Source organism: Silene latifolia, chromosome 4 (assembly GCF_048544455.1).
Source record: "Silene latifolia isolate original U9 population chromosome 4, ASM4854445v1, whole genome shotgun sequence".
NCBI lineage: Eukaryota > Viridiplantae > Streptophyta > Magnoliopsida > Caryophyllales > Caryophyllaceae > Silene > Silene latifolia.
Window position 1 is genome coordinate 14,638,385 of NC_133529.1, and position 6,476 is coordinate 14,644,860.

At 42.9% G+C, this 6,476-nt stretch overlaps 1 non-coding gene across 1 annotated transcript; it reads left to right on the forward strand.

Annotated features, from left to right (window-relative positions):
* The first annotated feature begins 597 nt into the window (after positions 1-597).
* Positions 598-793, forward strand: LOC141654240 (U2 spliceosomal RNA). Its single transcript, XR_012547803.1, has one exon. It is a non-coding gene; the product is annotated as a U2 spliceosomal RNA (small nuclear RNA).
* The last annotated feature ends 5,683 nt before the right edge of the window (positions 794-6,476 follow it).

Below are 6,476 nucleotides of genomic sequence, written 5' to 3' on the forward strand. Positions count from 1 at the left end.
GGACTGACAGGGGAGGTACATATATAATATAAAAAAAATCTCATCTTTGTATTACGAACTGTCATTCGTCAACAAACAAAAATGAATGGCGTTGCTTGCTAGCTCGTGAAGGAAGGTTACAAGGCACACTTATCGATGCATCTTACTAAGGTCATGTTTATAGAACGGAATCAGTTGATAACGGTTATTTGTGCTACAATGGTTACTGGCTCGTCACTTAGTCTTACGGCTGATATACACAGCAACTTAATAAAGCAAGAAGTGTTCTATTGTGTAATCCTAAGATCCATGCCTGAATACTTGTTGATAGATTAGATAGCCCGTTTTCCCCATCAGTCTACCTTGTGATTTTAATCTGGGGACTTGTGTATAAAAGAAAAATAACCCACTTCTGAAACAAAATGTCAATATCTTCCTTGCCGGTCCTTTGACTACATGATGTTAAAAGAGTGTTATGAAAAGAAGCAAGAGTGCAAGACCCATGCAAGGCTGTATTCCTGTATCGTCAGATAAAAGAAAAACTATCCCACATCGCTCACCGAGAAAAGAGAAGAGCATAATACAATATAAAAGCGGGGACTGGCCTTTGAACAACTCATACCTTTCTCGGCCTTTTGGCTAAGATCAAGTGTAGTATCTGTTCTTATCAGTTTAATATCTGATATGTGGACCATTGGTTCACACGATATTAAATTTATTTTTTAAGAGGGGAGGTCCATCAAGATAGCTTGCTATCTGGGCCTTCACGCGTCGCCCATGCGTTGCACTACTGCTTGGGCCTGGCGCACCTCTCCAAATCAGTTAAGTTTTTCTAGTGTATCTGTAGTCTGTACATGTATTTCTCATGTCATATATTATCAGGTAGGGATGTCAGCGGGGAGGGTAAAAGTGGGTACCGCACCCGCCCTAGTTGGGGCGGTTATGGGTAGAGCTTTTGCGGGTAGTAGGGCGGGTATGGGTACAAAAATTCCACCCGCCATGGGGGGTGGGGCGGGGATGGGTTTTACACCATACCCACCTAATACCCGCATACCAGCCAATCACTAAAAAATATATATTTTATTATGACTTATTATAATGTTCTTTATTAAATTTTATGGAAAATATTAAACTAGAAATATAAAAATAAAATTTTGAGGAAATTCATAGTAATTAAACTACATTTTATCCAAAAAAAGTATCGAAAAAATTATGCCATAGTTGGTTGGTGGGTAAATGGGGCGGGTACGGGTCTAGATTCTCACCCGACGGGGCGGGGACGGGAATGAAAACTTGTACCCGCCATGGGTGGTGGGGCGGGTACGGGTTTGAGAATTGCTTGGCGGGTACGGGTACGGGGGAGCCTATATCCACCACCGCCCCACCCCAATGACATCCCTATTATCAGGCATGTAAATCTACCCAATAGTTGCAATGCTTGAATCGAGATGATGATCAAACGTGTCTCAAGTGTTCAATATTTGTTGAGTCGGAAATTTTATGAACGTGAACCGAGTTTGGATGATCATAGGCAAACTTTAAGCTTTCGAGTCGACTCCCAAACAGTCATCAAATGGACATTTTAGTGGACAATGTGATTTGGAGTTATAATATTGTCTCAACTATGAATTTTAAACCATGCTCACAAAGACTCGATCTTAACTCACGATAAGAAACCCTAATTACAAATCACTCTTTTCCCAAAATGGTTTAAATCTTAAACCTATTAACTTATTCATTTATTACTATCTATAGAGAGACGAGATACATAGGTAGTGGTACTCTATATGACTGTATCTAAGTTTAGACAGTTAGGCAAATACATTGTCCTTTAGTATTTGATCTTTGTATTATCTTCTTGTTATAGGAATTATTTTTCGTTATGGTAATTGTAATTTCTAAATATAGTTATCATACTCTCATTTTATCAATGAATGTATGCGATTCTTCCCTTTCTCATAAATTTATCATATAAACTGTCTAGGGAAAAAAATAAAATTGTTTCTTACCAACTTAAGAATAGTATCATCCATATACATATGATCAAATCGCATTTACAAAGAAACATTTGATTTTAAATGATGCAATTTGTTTTATATAAAACCCGACATTGCATAAGCATATTCAATTCAACCGTATAGGGGAAAAATAAAATCGTTTCTTACCAACTTAAGAATAATATCATCTGTGTACATACAATCAAATTGCGTTTATATAGAAACACATTCTTGATTTGATATTAAATGATGCAATTTGTTTTATATAAAACCCGACACTGTACTGCAGAAGCATATTCAATTGAACCATCTCTTAAGAAAAACACTAATATCTGATATTTGTTTTCCCTGCAAAATGCACTCCAAAACAGCACAAACTATTCTAGCTCTATTCCTCTCGACCATTTGTTTACAAAATCTACAGTTAGCACACGGAGATGCTGATCTAATAATAATGTACTGTCGAACAACAGACTTTTACAAAGAATGCTGTGATTGTGTAGACTTTGTTGCTGGCCGTAACGTCTCAACAGATCTCGGTGTACTAAAAGCAGTCATGACATGTGGTGCTCGGGCTGTAGGCGCACTGCACTCCGACTTGCTTGCAAATGTTCAAAAAACTACAGAGCCCGCATTAAAGGAAGCCTTGACGGTCTGCCTCAATAAAGTCGAGGCTGTTATTCAAAGACCGGTTATCGAAGCTGGAGCAAGCGCGGATAAGAGGGATTTCAGAGGTACCGAAGGACACGTTCAAGAGATATTAACTCTGCTTAGTATTTGTGATGATGCAGCTAAGTCTAAGGCCCGTCAATTCCCTGATGTAGTGGTCAGTGACTTGGCTACCGTTCAAAGGGATTGGTCTGGAATTGTTTTCAAAATGTTGCATTGGTTTCGTTAAACTTGAACCGATTTAATACCGTCTTGATCCGATTTACTATAATACCGTCTTTATCCGATTTAACGTTTTACTCATATTTTCTTATATTTATACACCGAGTACTTGTTGAATTGCGTTCTTTTCAAATTATAAACGTAATAAGCATTTTGAGAACGGTACACAATTGCACTCTTATTAGATCGCTTAGCTTGATTTTATGAGTTGTCATTGTGTACCAACATTTGGACGATAACACTTGTTTGCCAGAGATCAACTTTAATATTCCGATAGGTATATTGAGGGGTGGTGCTTAGCTACTCATAACTTTGGTTCAAGTCACGTCAGCATCATATTTGCCCTTACGACAATCTTTTACACAAATAAAAGAACAATTCAATAGGCGTGGCCGCATGAATCTATCGATTTGAAACTATCTTAAGAGAACATTCACAAATCACAATCTTTACAAAAAATGATGTCATCAAGCAAATTAATTACCAACATGGCAACACTAGTCAACTACCACTCTTTCGTTCCGGTCATTTTGTTTATTTTTGATTTTGACAAAAAAAAACCAATAAAAGAGAAATGAACTAATTATTGGATGACAAGTGGATTAGTTTAATAAATAACAATGAAAGATCAAGTTATTTATCAAAGGCATTTCTAAAATAAAAAAGTAAACAATTAATTGAGACATTCCAATATAAAATAGGTAAACAATTGATCGAGACGTAGAGAGTACATTATTAGTACACCCTTGTGACCTTGTCATCAGACACAAAGTTAATTAACATTCTAGAGATCATGATCGTACACCCGACAATTACTCATTTTAATAACCTACCATTTCCTAAATTTCCAACCTGTTCATGCGCACCGATTAATAGACTATACCACCATTTGTAAGTATTACAACTGTTCCGGGTGTAATTCCAGAGCAGTTATATGTTACCCCTCGTGCTTGTAGAATGACGTCTTTAGTTGAATCCTCCTTGCGGTCTCCTGAAACGATGAGCAAACTGAGGGCTCGGCTTTGGACCGAGCGAACTCACTCCGACGCTCAAGTCAGTAACTTAGAGAGGTAAGTGGTTGTTACTTGGCAAAGTACGTATTGTAGAGAGATAAGGAAGATATTACCAGATGAATAGTGATTCTTAGGTTAAATTGTCGATCCTTTACTCAATGAGAGTAGAGGAGTATTTATAGACTTTCACCTTTTGTCACGTAGTGGCCAAGTGGCCAAGTGGCTAGCAGGTGGAAAGACTGATCTACCCCTCAGCCGAGGGACCTATGGCAGGCCGGCGGGCCCTGTTGACCCACCGCCGAGGGGTCTTGGATATGAGTTCGCGGATGTGTGCCCCATTTGGTTGGTTGCCCGGCCGGGACCCATCGACAGCCGATGTGCCTCGCTTGGTTAAATTTGTCTAAACCGTTGACTTCTTTGTGGATATCTTTGACCTTGCTCAATGTGTTGACTTGGTCGGCGGGTGCAGAATATGCCCCATCAATTTGCCCCCAGCGTAGTCTATGCCGTGGTATGGGCTCCGATGTATCCGAGCGTATATTCTCGCGCAAGTGAAAATTTTACGCCTTCCGCTTCTTCTACCTCGGCGTGACTCGCTTAGGCCGTACCATATCCCCCCTCCACATGGTTGTGTAATGGACATCCGATGTGGAAAAGGCAATGACGCCGGGCCGAGACCAGGGTGGAGAGTCTTAGGTTGTTTCTGATTGCCCCCTGGCCGGTGCTTTCTGGCTTGGTTGATCATTTGGCCGGCGGAGAAACGGATACTTAGGATTTTGCCGAGGAAGATGAACAGGCAGAGAGATGTGAAGTGGCGTGTTGAAGACGCTTGGTCACTGTTGCATTGATTGACATTCAACTGTTGCAACGATTGACATTCCGTGGCTGCATGTCTGACACGTTTCTGATTGCTGATTGGCTGACGTTTCATGGGCTGTGCCCTGATGGGTCCTTCTTCATGGGCTTTTTCCTATAAATAGGGCAATTAGTCTTTGAAATTGGGCACCAATTTCGTTCTCTTAAAATTTTCTTTCCTCCAAATTTCCAAGGGTTTTTTTTTCTCTTTTCTAATCTTCAGTGTCATTACCTTGGCTAGTGTTTTTCTTCAAGGTAAACAAACAAACTTTTCTCGATCTCTTATTTTGTTGAATAACTGTTGCTACCATGTCTTCTACTGAGGCCGGACCTAGTAACCCTGCGCCGGGGTTCCCGTCGCGTCCTGGGACGGATGAAGGGGAGGCCGGCCGCCGTCCCACTAAGGTCCGGGGGTCCGAGGTCTCCTTCTCCTGAAGTTGATCCTCAAATTTTGGAGGAATGGGAGGATGATGATGATGTTGATGACGACGGAGATGATTTTGGTGATGATGCTGAAAGGGCTCACCCTAATGAGGGGAGGCAGTACGTCATGGATCACGGCGAACCTTGTAAGGTCGGCCCTGACCGTACTTGGACCCATAAGTTCGCCCGTTGTTCCGGCGAGACATTTTTCGAGGGCCATTTCTACTTTGGCAGGGGATACAAAATTGTTATCCCTGAGAGGGGTCAGGCCATCTGTTGCCCTCCACCGGGTTGCACCGGCGTATATATGCGGCACTGGAGTACGAGCTCGGTTTCCATTGAATGATTACGTTATGGCCATCATTAGGGCCATGAACGTCGTCGTTAATGACTTGACTTCACCCGTTGGCTGTTAGGACCATAGTCGGCTTCGTCTGGCTCTGTCTCTTTAAGGGAGAGGTCCCAACGGTTAATTTATTCCGTCGGCTTCACCACCTTCGGCCGTCATTTTCCGGTCGCGTCGGATGGTACAACGTGCAAATGGAGCCGGGTTTCGTCTCCGTTGATAAGCTGTCTTCTAGTAAAGACTGGAAAGATCGTTGGGTGTATATTGAGGTGCCGGATGACTATCCGCTCCCCCGGTCCTTCCAGCACCAAGTTAATTTGCGGTGCGAGACTAAGGCGGAGCATGACAGATGGGTTAAACGGAAAAAGCTTAAGATGGACGCCGACAAGGTCCCTCTTAACGAGGATGAGAGGCTGGCGATGAGGCTCTTTGAGACGGACAAGAGTGGGGTGTCGAAAAGATGGATCCCCGATGAGATCATCCTTCGGGATGAGTCGCTCTGCCATGTCGGACCTCTCATACCGAAGCCCTGGCGCAGGGTGAGTGGGGTCGGTGTGAGGCCCATGACTGCTCTCAATGTTTCTGTCTGTTTTGAATTTTGGTTCATTCCTTGCTTAACTCTTGCTTTGCTTCTTTTGCAGATCATTTTGGCGCGGACCTGTCCGAGGATATTCTTAAGAGGATGGGGCTGCACAAGGACAAGACCGTTGCTGATTTGCACCCTAAGGCTCTGGCCCGTGATCGCAGGACGTCACCGAATGACCTGATGGATCAGCAGCTTAAAGGCCTGAATGTGGAGGCGGCCCAGGCGAGGGTGGCTAGTAAGATGCCGCGTCGAATGCGGAAAACAAAGCCTTCGGCGGCGACGGCGTCGACATCCGTTCCACCTTCCATCCCTTCAGTCCAGAAGGAGACGGTGGAGATCGTTGACATCACCAACGGGGAGGACTACGATGCGGAGGGATCTCCCTC